Raw genomic sequence first — 19,926 nt, 5'->3', positions numbered from 1 at the left:
TTTCAATCTCATAATCGCTCTCTCTCTCTCTCACACACACTTTCTCTCTCTCTATCTCTTTGTCTTTGCCCTGTCTATCCTGTTCCCTACAATCTGCCTCTTCTGTACTCTCAACAACCTAAGCAAAAAAAATATTCTTAACAGTTGTTTCCTAAAAATATAAATATGCAAAAGACAAAAAAAAACAATAAAATTCTGATCTATCTAATATATCTCCATATCTTCCCACCAAGCAGGTTTACAACGCGTTCTTTGAGGTTGTGATGGAGTAGGTGATGAGCCTCTAGATTCACGTACTGTTTCTTCATCATTTACAACCGCTTCATCGTGTTTATTAAATTTACTGGGACACAACTTTATATCCCGGTTATTCCTCGCGAATTGATTCCCGTTTTCATTGCGAATTATAATTTTAGCTCCCTCTCTATTGAGCACTGTAAAAGTCTCCTTAGAAAATTTTCGATCAGTTTTTGTACGTTGAGGTAAAGCTAGCACCACGGTATCTCCTACCTTTATAGTACTTTCCTTCGCACCCCGTTTTCTGTCGGCGTATTCCTTACTTATTAATTTAGCTTGTGCATCATCTTCTCTCACGGCAACTCTATCTAAATCGGTTTTATTATCCCACAAACCAGGAAAAGTCCCCCGATAACGCCATCCAACAAGTAGTTCGAAGGGAGTGACGTTCAACCTGGAGTGAAATTTACGGGTATTATGTATATGTATGTACTCCTGAAGGGCTTCATTCCAGTTCCTATTTTCTATTTTTGCCGCGGAAATCGCCTTTATTATCCCCTGGTTCTGCCGTTCAACGGCCCCATTCGATTGTGCACTAAGAGGGAAAGACTTATGTATTTTTACTCCTTTTTTATCCCAAAAGTCTGTAAATTCTTTGCTTTTAAACGGTGGCCCATTATCGCTTTGGATGACGCCAGGCAATCCCCATAGCTTAAATATATTACAAAGCGCCGTATTAGTTGATTTTGCATCGGTAGATTTCAGCTGTACGACATGTAAATAACGGGAGTAGGTGTCCACGCAAATCAAGAAATGCCCAGAACCACATCCTTGCAATGATAAAAAGTCTACTTGAAGTATCTCCCATGGTATCTCCCAGAGTCCTCAATTGTTTTTCCAAACATTCATATCTACTTAGATGACGTGGCCATTTGCCTGTTTCTATTGAACGCCGGACTTTTGCTAGCTCCTTGTCTTCTTCTGAAGCCCTTTGGATCTCTGACCATGAAATACTCATGTTAAATGCATTAAGGGTATGTAACATGTGCTCTTCTTCATCTTTGTCGAAAGGTTCATCTGCTTGACATATGCTTATCAATCGCGAAACTATATCAGCAATATTTCGGACTCCAGGAACACAACGGATTTGGAAATTGAATGGCTGCAAACGCAGAGCCCAAGACTCTGGCCGAGTAATAGACTGAAGAATTCGCGGAGTTTCGGATCGATGTGTGTTGCAATAGTTACCAAGCGTCGTATTCAGATTCCAAATTCGAAGAGGAGATATAATTGTGTTTTCTGCCCTATTTATAAACTTTCTTATGAGTGTCCCCCACGCGAGCGACACTCATCCCTACTCACTGTATCCTTGAAATATTTCATGTATCATAAACTTGACGAAACTAGCTTTCGTCAAGTAGATTTGACGTCTAAGCGTAAACATACTCCCCCCCATGACAGAATGTCATAACAAAATAACTAATACGCGGTACTAACAGGACGGTTTTGCAACAGGTAAAACGCAAATTTTCGTAACAGGACGCGTGACTAATCCCTTTGCCGTTTTCAGCTTCACTACACGAGTAAGCTGATCCTCTCCAGGGTGTACATCAACGATGCGCGCCAGTGGCCAGCGGGTGATGGGGAGGGAATCGTCCACAAGGATGGCCAGTCTGCCGGGAACGATTTCGCACCGAAGCGCAACCTTACTGTCCTTCTGCATTTCCTGCTGATACTCAGTGGTCCAATGCTTCCAGAAACGTTGCACGAGTAATTGCTAGGTTTGTAGTTCATCCAAAGTGTAGGTCTTCAGGCGCGTGTAGTCGGGAACGGGGACGGCGTACATGGAAGTACCGATCAGGAAGTGCGCAGGAGCAAGCGCGGCCAAATCGTTCGGGTCATCCGTCATCGGCAGCAAAGGACGCGAGTTCATCGCCGCTTCTATCTGCTGAAGAACGGTGCTGTACCCTTCGTAAGACAGCCTCGAGCTGCCCAGATGCCGGTAGAGATGTCGTTTGGCTGTCTTCACCGCAGCCTCCCACAATCCACTGAAATGTGGAGCCTTAGGTGGGGTAAAGTGCCAGGTAATCCCCATGTCAGAGCAGTTGGTGGCGATGATGTTTTGTTGTTGCTCACTCTGAAATAACTCAAATAATTCGTTTAGCTCGTGTGACGCACCTTCGAAATTTTTCCCGTTGTCGGAGTGTATATCCGACGGTAGCCCGCGCCGGGCTGTGAAGCGGTGTGAAGCGGCCAAGAACCCTGCAGTGGTGAGATCGCTGACCAGCTCCAGGTGACCCGTCTTGGTTGCAAAACAAACGAACACACACAAATAACATTTGGCAGCGGCAGCTCTCTTGTACGTCGGCTTAAGATAAAATGGGCCGGCGTAATCCACTCCAGTAACAGAAAACGGCCGGCTCGGAGTGATGCGTTGATACGGAATTTGGCCGGTTTGTTGTTGCACTAGGGCGGGATCCTGTCGTATGCAACAAAAACAATTACGGACTACTCCTTTCACTAATCTCCGTCCGTCGAACGGCCAATATTCTTCTCGAATCTGGGAAAGTAATAGTCTTCCCCCGCCATGCATCAGCTTTTCATGAAAGTGGTATGCGATGAGACGAGCAAACGGATGTTTCTTGGGAAGTAGGATAGGGTGTTTGAACTGGTAGGGAAGCTGTGCCAGCTTCAATCGGCCACCCACTCGCATTATTCCTTCCTCATCGAGGAATGGATTCAAGCGCCGTAGAGGTGAGCGCCGCCCTACAGTTTCTCCTTTTTTCAGCAGCCGGATCTCCGATGAAAACTCGTCTTGTTGCGCCAGCTTGCATAATGCGAGTTTAGCTGCTTCCAGGAACTTAGGGGTGATCGCGGATGAAGTAACTGGTGACGATTGTTGTGTGCGTGTCTTGTGTTTGGTATTGTGTATGAATCGTGTGCAATATGCGATTACATGTAACAATTTGGTGTATGACGACCACAAATCGAACCAAGGGTGAGTGGTCTGTACATTTGCGACTACAGCACTCACCTGACGAATTTCCATATCAGCTTCGGTCGCCAGCAATGGATTCGAAATCGGCCAATCAAAAGCAGGTAACCTCAACCACTCGGGACCGCAACTCCATATCGAACTTTTCAGCATGTCCACTGCTGACATCCCACGAGATACCAGGTCGGCGAGATTTGTTGAGCCGGGAATGCGTTTCCACTGACGAGGTTGTGAATAGTTCTGGATCTCAGCAACACGATTAGCCACAAATGTTTTCCAGGTGTTGGGTGATGACGCAATCCAGTTTAGCGTGACCGTGGAATCCGACCAGAAGAACGAATCGGTGGCTTCGATTTGCATTGCTTGTCGAACACGATGATGCAGATGAGCTCCTAACACGGCTGCGCACAGTTCCAGTCTCGGCAGCGTGACGCGTTTCAGTGGGGCCACTCGAGATTTTGATGCGAGCAAACTAACTCGAACGTGCCCCTGCTGGTCTTCACAACGTGCGTAAATACAGGCACCATACGCTACCTCTGACGCGTCTGCAAATGTATGGAATTGTATTTTGGAGTTTGGTAAGAGCACATACCTATCACGTTTGAAGTTAGCCAAATCTTTCCAATCATCATTAACAGCCTTCCATTTGTTATAGATGTGAACGGGAACCGGATCGTCCCATCCGATCTTCTGCAGCCACAATTCCTGCATGAGCAGCTTCGCACGTATGATGACCGGAGCGATCAATCCAAGGGGATCGAACATTCGAGCAATATTCGATAATATTGATCTCATGGTGATGGTGGTTGTATCGTTTGCAGCTGGTGATTCGAAACACAACACGTCGAGTTCGGGTTTCCATATGATGCCAAGAGCCTTGACCTTCTCGTTTGGCACAAACTGCAGCGAGGATTGTGTACCGATATGCTCCGCTGGTAAACCGGAGAGCACTTCCAAACAATTTGAAGTCCACTTTCGGAGTTCGAACCCGCCCTTGGAGAGCAGATCCGATAGTTGCTGCCGAAGGCTACGAGCTTCATCCACGCTGTTTGCTCCACCAATGAAGTCGTCTACGTAGAAATTGTGCTTAAGCGCAGGTGTGGCAAGTGGATAAGCTGCACCTTCATCTCCCGCAAGCTGCAACAGAGTACGAGTGGCCAAGAACGATGATGGAGACAAACCGTATGTCACGGTATTCAGCTCGTACAATTCCATAGGCGATTGCGGTGAGAATCGAAAGAAGATGCGAACTGAACGTCGATCATCAGGGTGCGAGACGATTTGCCGATACATTTTCGCTATATCAGCAACAACAGCGATTTTAAATGTGCAAAAAGGTAGAACGATGTCTATTAGTTCATCCTGAACTATGGGTCCAACCCGCAACGTTAAGCCGAACCATCGAAAACTACTCTAACCTTTGTAGTGGTGCTTGAAGCCTTGAAAACAGGATGATGCGGTGTTGCGAACGCGACAAAATAAAATTGATCTAAAATGACTGGCATGCAAGAGTTAGAGGAACAATTATAAATGACTAAATATCTTTTGTTTAGGATAAATTCTCATCGGCAAATATTGTCTTAGGAAAACAACCTTAAGTCACAGAGAGGCCTCATACCGCGAGAAAGACGAAATTATGGTAACATGTTAGGGTATGTCATAAAATATCTCGAAAAAGGGACAATATCCAGACATATGAAAACTATAAATACAGTCAAGCCATGTAATAAAAACGAAAGTGAAGAACATGGCCCGAAAAGGGTTAACACTAGAACACAATGCATACATTGTCATTGCGCGATTAGTTTCATGAAAAAACGACCATCGCGAAGATCAAGGCACAGAGCGTAGGGCAGAGAAGGAAAGACCAATTTGACAAATAGAACAAACAACGCGCAGGCAATAAGCAATACGAAAATAGGCATACGCATTTGAACCACAGATGCGCGATGCATTACCCATGGTCATAAAACGATAGGGTAACAATTGCCAGATATTGTTACATTACAGACCTCCTACACTAGCCGACGCCTGGCAGGGGTCAACGCATCGGCATACCGAATTAGGAAAAAGGAGATCGATGTAATGCTGTTTCATGTTCTTTTTCCCACGGAATTTTAGTATATAAGACAGGTTTTTTGAGAATAAAAATTGACTTGTAATCCAGACCTCAACGAAGAAACTTGTGTTTCATTGTTTGGGTATCCATACAGAATCGGGAAAGTTTCACCTTTGCCTTCCCTCCGGAAATTGGTTACGCACTTTGGTGTCTCCCCACTCCGTTGGAAGAATTAGGCGAAATTAAGCCAAGCAAGAACCACGGTTAGAAACTTCTCCTGGTTATCCAGGAAAAAAGGCTAATCGTCTGATCGAGCTACGGCATTCCCGTTGTCCACGCCGAGTTAGTGTAGTGCGAGTCCGCCGCTAAAAACTTCTCCTGGTTTTCCAGGAAAAAAGGTTAGCCGCCTGATTCAAGCAACTCTGACAAGGCCAGGAATCTGCGCGGAGATCTCCGAATCGATCACTCCTTCGCGTGCTCGGTTCAACAACGGTTCGTTATCGAACTAACAAATGGTGGCTCCAGAGAGGAGTTGTTAATATCCGTGCGCGTTAACAACTTATTCGAGCGAACTTACGTTCGTGGTGTGCTGTTGCCAAAAGAACAGCCTCTAACTGAACCCGCACTAAGCAGTGCTTCAAAAAGGTTCAGATTCAAATTTTGCGCTCGTGAAAAATAAAGTGAATTGCAGCGAGTGAAACGGTTTACAAATAATACACGTAAGAACTACAGTGCTATAAGTGAACCGATCGAGTGCCGTTGCGATCATATCAATGTGCACAAGTGCAGAACAAAATCGGAGAGCATCAGTGAGTGCCAGTGCGTGATTTAAGCTATATATAAGCAATCAACACGGCTCCGAACTAACCCATACCAAAGGGTAATAAAGTTCTTCCAAAAAGGTAGAACTAAACGAAGTACGTTATTTTACTATCCGAGAACAATAGTGTTACAATACGGCTCCGGAGTGAACGAAAAAGGTTCACATCCGAAACAAACTCGAAAGTAACTTTAAATGTTTAGCGAAGAAGTCTATGCTTACGAAAGAAATCGTGTTTAACAATCAGTCCGTGGACAACCGCGGAATAATAAGTTAACCGAGTGAATGACGTTGCGATCGCATTAAAGTGCTCGAGTTTAAACAAATTGAGGACATAAAATTACCAGTGCATAAAGGAAGCTTATCAGCAATACGCACGTGGGAAAAAGTTCTCGTAAGGCGTATCTTAACGGAGTAAGTCAGTTGACTATCGGTGCAGATGGTTTTTTAGTACGACTCCGGAGTGAATTATCAGCGAGATCAAGACCACATTAAACTACCGGGCACTTCAAGGAAAGGTAACACCGAAAACGGTAAGTCGAACTTTCTTATCTATAGCTCAGAGTAGGAATTGTAAAGATCCGCCGAGATGCCTTATAAATTTACCACAAATACATCCGGCAGTTGCCGATTGTGCGTGGCGGAAGACACTTCCGAAGAAAGCATGATTTCATGCTATGAATGTGATAGGTGGCTTCATTTAACATGTGCCAAACTAACACGTAAACCAAAGCCGGAAGAATGTTGGCTTTGCGTAAAATGTCAAAAAATAGCGTACGAACTTAATAGATTGCCCAAAGAATCTGCTAGTAAGGATACAGAGGCTATGTTCACACGACTATTGATTGGTCAACAGGAACAATCAAAGGAACGGTTACAAGAATTTTTAAAAGCAGTAACAACTATTGCGGGCGACAAACAAGGATCGCCGCACATAGAAACGCTATTGAAAAGACAATCGCTTATGCAGTTGCCGAGATTTGGAGGGGATCCTGTAGAATGGCCAAATTTTAAGCAAACATTTGATGATACTAATGAGGAGGGAAGATTCTCTAATTTAGAGAATTTAAACCGCCTTAAACAGGCCTTATATGGACCAGCCCTCAAAAGCGTTCAACAATTAATGCTGGATTCTTCAAACGTGCCAGAAATAATGACACGCTTAAAGAACTCCTTCGGGAGAACAGATTTAGTGTATCTTGAGCTACGTAATAATCTGTATAAAATCCGAGGAGACTCCAAAAGCATTGTCGTGGAAATGGTAAACGCTTTAGAAAACCTCATTCAAACAGCAAACTTGATGAGGGAACCGGACTACCTGAAAGATCGCACTCTGGTGTTGGAGTTGACTGCTAGGCTACCACACCAAATTCAGGAAAAAAGAGCCCAGTATATGGCTGAAGCGGAATCACCGTTAAGGGTTCAAACTCTAGATAACCTATGCGATTGGCTGAGACCTTTCGCTAAAACGGCAAACATGTTAAAAACAATATCCGCACATACCCAACGTGGAGGCGTTCATCTCCACGAACAAAAAATCCCATACAAAGGTTTTCAACAACCTATTAAAAGGGGTAAGGATTTCGAACAGAATTCGAAAGAAGCAAGCAAATGCTTAATATGCAATAAGTTACATGAAACGATCAAATGTTATGCATTGGTCAATGAGGTGCCATCTGAGCGAATAAAAATTGCTCAAAATAAAGGTTTATGTTTAGGTTGCTTGAAATCTAACAATCATACAATACATGATTGTAGATCCGCGCAAATTTGCGGAATAAATGGATGCACCGATAGGCATCATAAAATGCTTCATGTACCTCAAAATTTTGAAATCGCAGGAGTAAACAATCATCAAGAACTAGAAGCAGCGTCATCAACGCACTTCCAAGTGTTGCCAGTTGAATTGATAAATGGCAATCACAAAATAAAAACCTATGCGCTATTAGACCCAGGTTCATCCTCAACCCTATTAGAAGAAAAAGTTGCGCGTCAGCTTAACCTAAATGGGGAAGTAAAACCGCTCAAATTACTATGGACACAAGGCAAACAGACTGAACACGTTAAAAGCCAAAACGTGGAATTAAGAATCAAGGGTCCAACTAAAAAGGGTTTTCAACTGAAGAATGTGAGAACAGTTAAAGATTTGAAATTACCTGTTCAATCTTTAGATTATAATGATCGAAGCAAAAGATATCCTCACCTTGCTAATCTTCCTGTTTCAGGATTTCAAAACATTCAACCCGCTATAATGATCGGCTTGAATAACAATCATTTATTAATGAGGTTTAAACATAAATATGGTAAACCCACAGAACCGATAGCAATGAGGACAAGATTAGGTTGGCTAATTTACGGAAAAACAACCGAAAGCCAAGAAGAGGAATATTCCATGAAAGTACAAGAGAAAGAAAGTTTTCGTAAACCAATATCCAATAAATTTTCAGTAGAAAAATGTGGATTAAAACCAGGTGTTCAAATTTCTCTTTCTACGCATATTGCAAAGTCAAGCTTAAAACAATCAGCAAAACGACGGAAAAAAAAATCTGAAAAAATAATTTGCAGAGATATCAATGGTCGTGTGTCAAAAAGAGATAAATCCGGAGAGATTCGTCTAAAGGGCTGCAAATTAATAAATGAAAATTCAGTTCTTCAGGCATCAACTACAAAAAAGAAAAGAAATAGGATTTCCACCTGTATCGAAAACTCCAATCATTTTATGGAAACACAAATGACAAAAGATCAAAAAGGATCTACACCTGTAAAAACTTTACACGGGAAATATCGCCGTCCAGTCAGTGAACTGGCGGATTTGAATGTTTACGCCAAACAAAAGTTTGAATCACCATTAAACAAGAAACAAAGGCTACCCAATAAAGGACCAATTGAAAGTAGTGTCATAGGAATTCATGAAGAAAATATGATTGAAGAGATAATTGATAAAGAATTACCAACAATAAAGATGAAAAGTAAGAAAATCATTTCTGATGCATGGAACTACGAGGTTTTGACAGCCAGCGCAAGGAAAGCTACTGCAATCACACAAACGATTAAACCTATAGGAAAAGGCAATTTGGCTTAATCAAAGGCCTCATGGTATTGTTCAACAATTTATCGACCTTTATATTAATCATGTTATTTCTCTTTTCAGCTGAAGTTTTGGGTAATACAACAAGGGGATTGATTACATATTTGATTGCAACCAAAAAACTATTCGCAAAACAAAATAGCCTCTTGCATGCCACAAATGATATAAGAAGACAAGAAAATCTATCAAATCAAATCGACTCAAATGAAGCGTTCAAGTATTTTAACTTTCAAAATTTCAAAGTAGAAAACGATCGTCAAATGGACATTGCGAGAAAAAATACACATTAGTTTTCTAAAAGATTAGTAGTGAAGAGATTAGCTCAAACGTTAAAAAAAAATCGACTATGCTCTATATCAAAGTCTTGTAATTGCAACGCACCCGCGCAAGGGCAACGCATTTCGTCAGTAACGTCTGAGTTCAAACTGCATCGGAGAAGTCTTCAGAGCGTCATTCTTCATCCGGCAAAAACAGTTGATCTGCTATCAACAATTAGATGACAACGGTCAACGTCGAAGGGAACTACGAAGCGGTAATATGCGGTTGGCTAGTGCTTAGATACGAAATTGGCTATCTCAACAAAAAGTGGAACTTCGAAGGGTGTGCAAAGTCCCAACTATAATCTACGAAGAAAGCTAGCTAATGTTCAACTATCAAACGTTCAAGGTCGAACAAATGCAGTATGTCTTGCTTACGCCATCGAGAGACTACTGTTTGGTCATATGGGCCGAGTCTGATGGAAAGCAAGGTCAAGATGCTGAGATCTCCAGAAGATGAAAAACCTGCTGTACAAAGTGATGAGAGACTCACTTCTTCTGTGCAACTAAATCAGAGCTGAACAACACCCAAGTCTACAATAGTTTCCGCATAACGCCTTACTGCGGTCTAAACTTTAATCTTGGTCGACCAGCTGATTACAATGCATCTTCAACTATCGATATCTAAATCGTAAAATCCAGCATCAAAATGACGACTATTCTTCACATCGTAACCACTTGAGAAATCGCCCAACTGAAGTCATCGTGTTAAAGACGACGACGTGTGAAATCAACGAGCAACTACAACATCTCTTATCCTGCAGAGATTTTTGAAAAGCGTGTCAATCAAAATCGTATCTGAGCTTCAACGCCTAACGCGCAGCCCTACGAGTAGTCCAATGTGCAACCAACAGTGAATTATGCCTCATTACTATCATCTCCTTCGTCCTTCGTCATCGCTGCGACAACCTACGAGCACCAACGCACTTTCACCGGCTAAACAACTGTAAATGGTTTCTTCAACCGACTGCAAGCATGATGAACCGTCAACGGCAGAATGCGTGCAATTACAATCAGGTGTCGTATAATGAGAGCGCGAGACAATTCAATTGATTCAAATATTAGGAAAATTAACTCAAAGGGTGAATTTAAATTTTATCTCGGCAGTAATACGTCGCGATTATTTGGTAAAACTTGTAGTTTTACGAGGGCCGGAATGTTGCGAACGCGACAAAATAAAATTGAGCTAAAATGACTGGCATGCAAGAGTTAGAGGTACAATTTTAAATAACTAAATATCTTTCGTTTAGGATAAATTCTCACCGGAAAATATTATCTTAAGAAAACAACCTTAAGTCACAGAGAGGCCTCATACCGTGAGAAAGACGAAATTATGGTAACATGTCAGGGTATGTCATAAAATATCTCGAAAAAGGGACAATATCCAGACATATGAAAACTATAAATAAACTCAAGCCATGTAATAAAAACGAAAGTGAAGAACATGGGCCGAAAAGGGTTGCATGCACACAACGCATACATTGTCATTGCGCGATTAGTTTCACGAAAAAACGATCAACGCGAAGATCAAGGCACGGTCGTAGGGCAGTGAAGGAAGGACCAACTTGACGAATAGAGTAAACGACGCGCAGGCAATAGGCAATAGGAAAATAAACATACGCACTTGAACCACAGATGCGCGATGCATTACCCGCGGTCATAAAACGATAGGGTAACAATTGCCAGATATTGTAACATTACAGACCTCCTACACTAGCCGACGTCAGGCAGGGATCAAACGCATCGGCATACCGAGTTAGGATAAAGGAGATCGATGTAATGCTGTTTCATGTTCTTTTTCCCATAGAATTTTAGTATATAAGACAGGATTTTTGAGAATAAAAAGCGACTTGTAATCCAAACCTCAACGAAGAAGCTTGTGTTTCATTGTATGGGTATCCATACAGAATCGGGAAAGTTTCACCTTTGCCTTCCCCCCGGAAATTGGTTACGCACTTTGGTGTCTCCCCACTCCGTCGGAAGAATTAGGCGAAATTAAGCCAAGCAAGAACCACGGTTAGAAACTTCTCCTGGTTATCCAGGAAAAAAGGCTAATCGTCTGATCGAGCTACGGCATTCCCGTTGTCCACGCCGAGTTAGTGTAGTGCGAGTCCGCCGCTAAAAACTTCTCCTGGTTTTCCAGGAAAAAAGGTTAGCCGCCTGATTCAAGCAACTCTGACAAGGCCAGGAATCTGCGCGGAGATCTCCGAATCGATCACTCCTTCGCGTGGTCGGTTCAACAACGGTTCGTTATCGAACTAACATGCGGTAAATAATAAGCAGCTGTATCATCAGTAGTATCAGTGCTTATAGGAGACATGTGTCCCAGTTCTAAGTACTCCTTCATGAATGCTTGGTATGCTTCTCTAAGTGCTGGATCGCGTTCTAGTCTTCGCTCAAGAAGTGCAAACCGACGGATGGCTTGAGCTCTGGACAGGCCGAGTTTTTCTCCGAAGTCGGGGTGTTTTGGTAGACGGACAATATATCTACCTGTGTCGTCACGTTCAGTGGTTGCTTTAAAAAATGATTCGCAATGCCGTTCATCGGGTGAGTATGCATCATTAACCGTTAAATTTTCTAGTTGCCAAAATCATTGTAGGGATTCCTCCAATGATGCCATGCAGACGATTGAGTAGGAAGTGGTAGGATGGGTTTTAGATGACACATTCTGATCAGCTGTAGTACCGGTCACTACCCAAGCGAAAGCACGTATTGATGAACCGAGTGACACGTGTTGATCGTAAACGCTGTCACTCAAAAGGCAATCTGGGCGTGTACGGATTACCGTACTGTCTTCGTAGATTGTCCTGCTCCAACAATGGTAACGTGTACGTTACTCTTCTTCAAATTCAGCCGTTTAGCGAGTCGATCGCTAATTAGATTCGGCTGCGATGCGCTGTCCAACAGCGCGCGCGCAGGATGAGCAATTCCGAAATTATCAATGATATTCACCAAAGCAGTTTGGAGCAATACCTGCTCGGGTGCTTACTGTCGTGCTGCTGCAAATGTGCGTTGTGTGTTATCGGTGGCCGTGTGATCGTTAGCGGTGTTGTGTGTGGGATGTGGCGGAGCGGTGTAACTAGGGCTATTCGGTGTGAAGTGCAGTTTTGTGTGGTGTGCCAAATTACAATGCCGGCATTTGTAGTGCGACGGACAATCACGAGCAATATGATTCTCGCGTAAGCAATTAATGCATAAACGCGCGGTCATCGCGAAACGATAGCGATGCGAAACGATCCTTAGGCTCCATTCCTTCAAATCGTGGGCATTTTAGCAATGAATGCGAGGAATTGCATAAAATGCAATTTGGCGTTTCATGTGACGTGGTACCAAAACTAGTTTGACGCGGAAAGGTTATTTGCCGTGAGTGATTCAGTTCATGACCCTGTGACGTATGATGGTTGTTTACTAACAACGTCTCCAATACACGCATACGACGGTGCAGGAATGTAATCTAATTGTCGTAACTAGGATCTGTGTTGCTAGATGCGTGCTCTTCCCAATCGCGTAATGTTATAGTTGGCAATTTAGTGCATAGTAGGGGCTCAAGTATACTGCCCCAAGTGTCCGTTTCTTCTCCTAAATGTTGCAATATCTTTTTGTGCCTCTCAAATTCATCCACAAGATGGTGCAGTGTTGTAACGCTCTCCTTTTGAGCAGCCGGAATGGCAAACATTGCTTGCAAATGGCGTTTTTTCAGCAAATACTCATTAGAGTATCGCTCCGCCAAAGTGTTCCAGGCTAACTCATAATTAGCTGCGCTTATGGTGATTGATTCAATCACCTGAGCCGCTTCTTCCTTCACTGCGGCGCGCAAATAATGAAACTTTTGTATCGCTGGTAGATCGGCGTTGTTATGAATCAAGCACTCAAATGTGTCGCGGAAAGTCAACCATTGCATATAGTCGCCTGTGAATTCTGGCAGCGCGATGGTGGGAAGCTTGATGCCCTTAAGTGGGTTCGATCCAGTGCTCGGGTGCGCGAGTTAAAAATTGTACTTTACACTTATAAAGGTTCGGACGCGGATATACACTTAAGACGTCTGGTTTTACTGCTGGTCAAATTAAGAGTGATTTATTTGAACTATTGATACATGTATGTGGATTGGGGGAATTGGATTGGAACAGGAAACGGAGGTGGTGCTGATTCAGCTTCTCGGTTGCTAAGCCATTCGATGCAAACGATGTTGGTGCAAGTTCGGTGCGAAGCATAAGCTGACGACGCTGTTGGCGGTCCCGTACGAAACATAAGCTGACGTCGCAGGAATTACTGGGTCATCGGATGTTCGACCGATGTGTTAACTTGACCTTCCCTAATTTTGAGGTTCCGTATGAAAAATATGCATGTATGTTGGTGGTTGGTGGAACGCCTTTTGGTGGATTATGTCATATGGCGTAGCTGTGTCATTCAGCTGTGTAGGCAGGTTTGGTTGTGCGGCTACTTCGACTTTAACGTTGGTCTTCTTACGTTTCAAGCAAACGTAAACAGTTATGATACAAGCTTCTGCAATTGGTGTGAAGATCGAGCTGGTTAACGACCATTGCCATGACCATGATAAACTATTGTTTTGTAATTTTATCTGATCCATTTCTTTGCGTAAACCTATATGTAGGTCGTGTAGGTGATTCAGGCTCAAGTTGATTAGGTTTCTCTTCAGTTTGATCTGTGCATCGTGTAGAGGAAGATGTATGATCGATCCTGGTAGATCTATGGGATTATTTGATATTATTTTTCCGTTCATAGAGATGGTACAGGATGAGTGGGTTATGAGAAATGGCCCGTTTAATGTCCTCTCTTTAACTCCGCAGTTTGTATTTAAAGTAAAGTTGATGTTGGTATTTATCAATATGTGGTTCATGTCCAAACGTATTACTTCTTCTTTCGTTGGGTTTTCCACAAAGTCACATTCTGCAAGATTTCCGTTGAAGATTGCTGCAACACACGACGTCTCTTCTTCTTATTTCAATTCCTCTGATTGATATATTTCTTTCTCCATCGACGGAACCGAATAGATAGCGTTTTGGTAGGATAGAAAAAAGGGATTTGGAACATGAATTGTCTTATTTCTATTGATTACAGGGAAGATTTGAATTTTCCTATACAATTTTGTTTTGAGTTTTGGGACAATAATCAATAATATGAGTTCTGAATTGCTTACAGCAGCTTTTGTGGTTGTATATAAAAATAATTCAATAGTTGTGTTAGCTGAAAGATTATTTCGTTTCATATCTCCTACTACAATGTCTATTTCTTCTTGATTAAGGAGTTGAATATTCGTTATTCCCAATTTAGCTAGTGTGATACTTTCAATAATAATTCCAATTCTATCTGCTAAGTATTTCAAATTTAAGAAAATGTTTAAAGAGTAAAATTCCATTGAAGAACTGTTAAAAATTTTAATGGCCTGCTTTATTTTCTCAAGACTATCATTCAACTGAAGTGTCATATCTTTATTTATTTTGACTTGAGCATTATTGTTAGCTATAAGTCCATTTAAAGTTGAATTAATCATACTAAGATCGTTAGCGTCTGGATTCCCGGCAATGAATTTCCAAGCCGTTCCAATAGCATCCCATCGTTTTTGACGAATCGGTCTATAGTTTGAAGCATTTTTGCTACATGATTGAATTCCTCTTTTACAACATGAGTAAACTGGTTTTCTTCAATTTTCTCAAACTCGGTAAATAGTGATTGCACTTCACGTTGGATATCTGATATTTGAAAATGATGAATGTAGTATGTTTTAGCAATAGCTATTTTAGCAACACCTCTGTCAAAGGCAATTAGTGGAATTTTATATAAACTTGATATTGTCATGTTCTGTGCTGTAACAGTTGCAAAAAATCTGTTATAAAATACAATATCAGGAATTAATTACTTTAAGATCGTTTTGATGAAGTTTTCTTCCGTTTTTTGTTAAGACTGTAGTTCTATTCACATTTTGTATTATCGTTTTTTTGTAAGGTTTTGCTTGTTGTGTTCTTCGTTTCGTCTTCATAAAAGCTTGGGCTGTGTTCGATATTGTTCTTTCTTTCTTATTTTTGTTAAAGAAATTTAAGTCTTGTTTCTGTTTTCGATTTAAATTTTCAAATACTTTAAACAGAATGGCAGAAGTTTTTTCTGAAGGTGTAATTATTTCAAAAGGGGTAAATTTTGTAACAGAATGTATTGAATTATTATAATGGTTAACTGTAAGGTCTACAAGATCAATTAGTGCCTTAGAAGGATTTTCCGATTTAGTTATTCAATAGATTTCTAAAAATGTTGAATGAAACCTTTCTATAATTCCATTTACTTCACTGCGACCAGTAGGGGTTACATAAGGTGTAATGTTGTAGGCATTGAAAAATTCTAAAATATTTCCAGAATTGAATGACTTTTCTCCATCCATAACAATAATATCTGGAGGCTTGTGTTTGAGTATGATGAGTATGAACATCCACGGTAGCTCTTGAGTTGATTTTCCTGACTTGTGCGAATTTGGAAAATTTATCGACACATGTCAGGAAATAATTCTTTTCCAAAAATAAAATGTCAATATGCATAATTTAAAAAGGTCTTGTTGGTATGGGCGTTTCTTGAATTGCTTTGTTAATTGGTTTCCTATCGTATTTACATTCATTACACGTGATACAGGATTTCACGTAGTTTCTGATCATAGCGGTCATCTTTGGAAAGTAATACTTCCGAATGATTTGGAGTTTATTTTCCTCTGTTCCTCATTGTGCTCTTGAATGTACTTTACTAACTATATCCATTTGATCTGATGGAGATTCAATGTCTTCCAAAATCTTTTGTGTAAATCTTATTTTAACATACTTTGTCGTCCATAATGCTTTTTATATGTTTCCTGAATCTTTCCCATAATATTTTCCGATGTGTATAATCCATTTAGTTTCGATGCATCAAAGTGCGTTTTAAAAATATTCAGTATATTCTTTTCAGTCATATCATTTGTATGTATTATTACTCTCTTGAAATTCGAAAAGAGATTCTTAATTTCTACGTTTTGATTACCTTCTCTTATTATGACTTGATGACGAAAAGCATTCAGAGGAACTTCAGTAGAGGGTATATATATCGAACCACAGTCGGGTGCCGAATGCTGGGTTGCTGTCATAGAGCAACAAATCCTACTTAATGCGTCAGCCACAACATTTGCTTTTCCTGGCTTATATATGATTTCATAATCATGCTCTTCGAGATAAGATTTCCATCTCTTTAGTTTAGCGTTAGTATTTCTTTGAGAAAGTGTAAAAGTAAGCGGCTGATGATCCGTTAAAATTTTGAATTTACTACCATACAAATAATTCCTAAAGATTTTCAATGACCAAATTATTGCTAACATTTCCTTCTCTGAAACTGAATATGCTTCTTCAGTTTTCGTTAACGATCGAGAAGCAAAATGTATTGGTTTATCCTTTCCAATTTCGCCCTGTGGAAAGCACTCACCTGACGAATTTCCATATCAGCTTCGGTCGCCAGCAATGGATTCGAAATCGGCCAATCAAAAGCAGGTAACCTCAACCACTCGGGACCCGCAACTCCATCTCGAACTTTTCAGCATGTCCACTGCTGACATCCCACGAGATACCAGGTCGGCGAGATTTGTTGAGCCGGGAATGTGTTTCCACTGACGAGGTTGTGAATAGTTCTGGATCTCAGCAACACGATTAGCCACAAATGTTTTCCAGGTGTTGGGTGATGACGCAATCCAGTTTAGCGTGACCGTGGAATCCGACCAGAAGAACGAATCGGTGGCTTCGATTTGCATTGCTTGTCGAACACGATGATGCAGATGAGCTCCTAACACGGCTGCGCACAGTTCCAGTCTCGGCAGCGTGACGCGTTTCAGTGGGGCCACTCGAGATTTTGATGCGAGCAAACTAACAAATGTATGGAATTGTATTTTGGAGTTTGGTAAGAGCACATACCTATCACGTTTGAAGTTAGCCAAATCTTTCCAATCATCATTAACAGCCTTCCATTTGTTATAGATGTGAACGGGAACCGGATCGTCCCATCCGATCTTCTGCAGCCACAATTCCTGCATGAGCAGCTTCGCACGTATGATGACCGGAGCGATCAATCCAAGGGGATCGAACATTCGAGCAATATTCGATAATATTGATCTCATGGTGATGGTGGTTGTATCGTTTGCAGCTGGTGATTCGAAACACAACACGTCGAGTTCGGGTTTCCATATGATGCCAAGAGCCTTGACCTTCTCGTTTGGCACAAACTGCAGCGAGGATTGTGTACCGATATGCTCCGCTGGTAAACCGGAGAGCACTTCCAAACAATTTGAAGTCCACTTTCGGAGTTCGAACCCGCCCTTGGAGAGCAGATCCGATAGTTGCTGCCGAAGGCTACGAGCTTCATCCACGCTGTTTGCTCCACCAATGAAGTCGTCTACGTAGAAATTGTGCTTAAGCGCAGGTGTGGCAAGTGGATAAGCTGCACCTTCATCTCCCGCAAGCTGCAACAGAGTATGAGTAGCCAAGAACGATGATGGATACAAACCGTATGTCACGGTATTCAGCTCGTACAATTCCATAGGCGATTGCGGTGAGAATCGAAAGAAGATGCGAACTGAACGTCGATCATCAGGGTGCGAGACGATTTGCCGATACATTTTTGCTATATCAGCAACAACAGCGATTTTAAATGTGCAAAAAGGTAGAACGATGTCTATTAGTTCATCCTGAACTATGGGTCCAACCCGCAACGTTAAGCCGAACCATCGAAAACTACTCTAACCTTTGTAGTGGTGCTTGAAGCCTTGAAAACAGGATGATGCGGTAAATAATAAGCAGCTGTATCATCAGTAGTATCAGTGCTTATAGGAGACATGTGTCCCAGTTCTAAGTACTCCTTCATGAATGCTTGGTATGCTTCTCTAAGTGCTGGATCGCGTTCTAGTCTTCGCTCAAGAAGTGCAAACCGACGGATGGCTTGAGCTCTGGACAGGCCGAGTTTTTCTCCGAAGTCGGGGTGTTTTGGTAGACGGACAATATATCTACCTGTGTCGTCACGTTCAGTGGTTGCTTTAAAAAATGATTCGCAATGCCGTTCATCGGGTGAGTATGCATCATTAACCGTTAAATTTTCTAGTTGCCAAAATCATTGTAGGGATTCCTCCAATGATGCCATGCAGACGATTGAATAGGAAGTGGTAGGATGGGTTTTAGATGACACATTCTGATCAGCTGTAGTACCGGTCACTACCCAAGCGAAAGCACGTATTGATGAACCGAGTGACACGTGTTGATCGTAAACGCTGTCACTCAAAAGGCAATCTGGGCGTGTACGGATTACCGTACTGTCTTCGTAGATTGTCCTGCTCCAACAATGGTAACGTGTACGTTACTCTTCTTCAAATTCAGCCGTTTAGCGAGTCGATCGCTAATTAGATTCGGCTGCGATGCGCTGTCCAACAGCGCGCGCGCAGGATGAGCAATTCCGAAATTATCAATGATATTCACCAAAGCAGTTTGGAGCAATACCTGCTCGGGTGCTTACTGTCGTGCTGCTGCAAATGTGCGTTGTGTGTTATCGGTGGCCGTGTGATCGTTAGCGGTGTTGTGTGTGGGATGTGGCGGAGCGGTGTAACTAGGGCTATTCGGTGTGAAGTGCAGTTTTGTGTGGTGTGCCAAATTACAATGCCGGCATTTGTAGTGCGACGGACAATCACGAGCAATATGATTCTCGCGTAAGCAATTAATGCATAAACGCGCGGTCATCGCGAAACGATAGCGATGCGAAACGATCCTTAGGCTCCATTCCTTCAAATCGTGGGCATTTTAGCAATGAATGCGAGGAATTGCATAAAATGCAATTTGGCGTTTCATGTGACGTGGTACCAAAACTAGTTTGACGCGGAAAGGTTATTTGCCGTGAGTGATTCAGTTCATGACCCTGTGACGTATGATGGTTGTTTACTAACAACGTCTCCAATACACGCATACGACGGTGCAGGAATGTAATCAAATTGTCGTAACTAGGATCTGTGTTGCTAGATGCGTGCTCTTCCCAATCGCGTAATGTTATAGTTGGCAATTTAGTGCATAGTAGGGGCTCAAGTATACTGCCCCAAGTGTCCGTTTCTTCTCCTAAGTGTTGCAATATCTTTTTGTGCCTCTCAAATTCATCCACAAGATGGTGCAGTGTTGTAACGCTCTCCTTTTGAGCAGCCGGAATGGCAAACATTGCTTGCAAATGGCGTTTTTTCAGCAAATACTCATTAGAGTATCGCTCCGCCAAAGTGTTCCAGGCTAACTCATAATTAGCTGCGCTTATGGTGATTGATTCTATCACCTGAGCCGCTTCTTCCTTCACTGCGGCGCGCAAATAATGAAACTTTTGTATCGCTGGTAGATCGGCGTTGTTATGAATCAAGCACTCAAATGT

The 19,926-nt window shown here is 42.1% G+C and overlaps 1 long non-coding RNA gene across 1 annotated transcript; it reads right to left on the bottom strand.

Moving 5' to 3' along the window:
* Positions 1–1,278: 1,278 nt before the first annotated feature.
* Positions 1,279–15,382, bottom strand: LOC118515151. Its single transcript, XR_004906961.1, has 4 exons — positions 14,522–15,382; positions 10,265–10,268; positions 8,355–8,357; positions 1,279–1,290 (listed from the first exon to the last, which is right to left on the bottom strand). It is a non-coding gene; the product is annotated as an uncharacterized LOC118515151 (long non-coding RNA).
* Positions 15,383–19,926: the final 4,544 nt, after the last annotated feature.

This window comes from Anopheles stephensi (assembly GCF_013141755.1).
Source record: "Anopheles stephensi strain Indian chromosome Y unlocalized genomic scaffold, UCI_ANSTEP_V1.0 chrY17, whole genome shotgun sequence".
Taxonomy (NCBI): Eukaryota; Metazoa; Arthropoda; class Insecta; order Diptera; family Culicidae; genus Anopheles; species Anopheles stephensi.
Note: the sequence above shows the minus strand (reverse complement) of the source record. Positions and strands in the feature narration are given on the sequence as shown.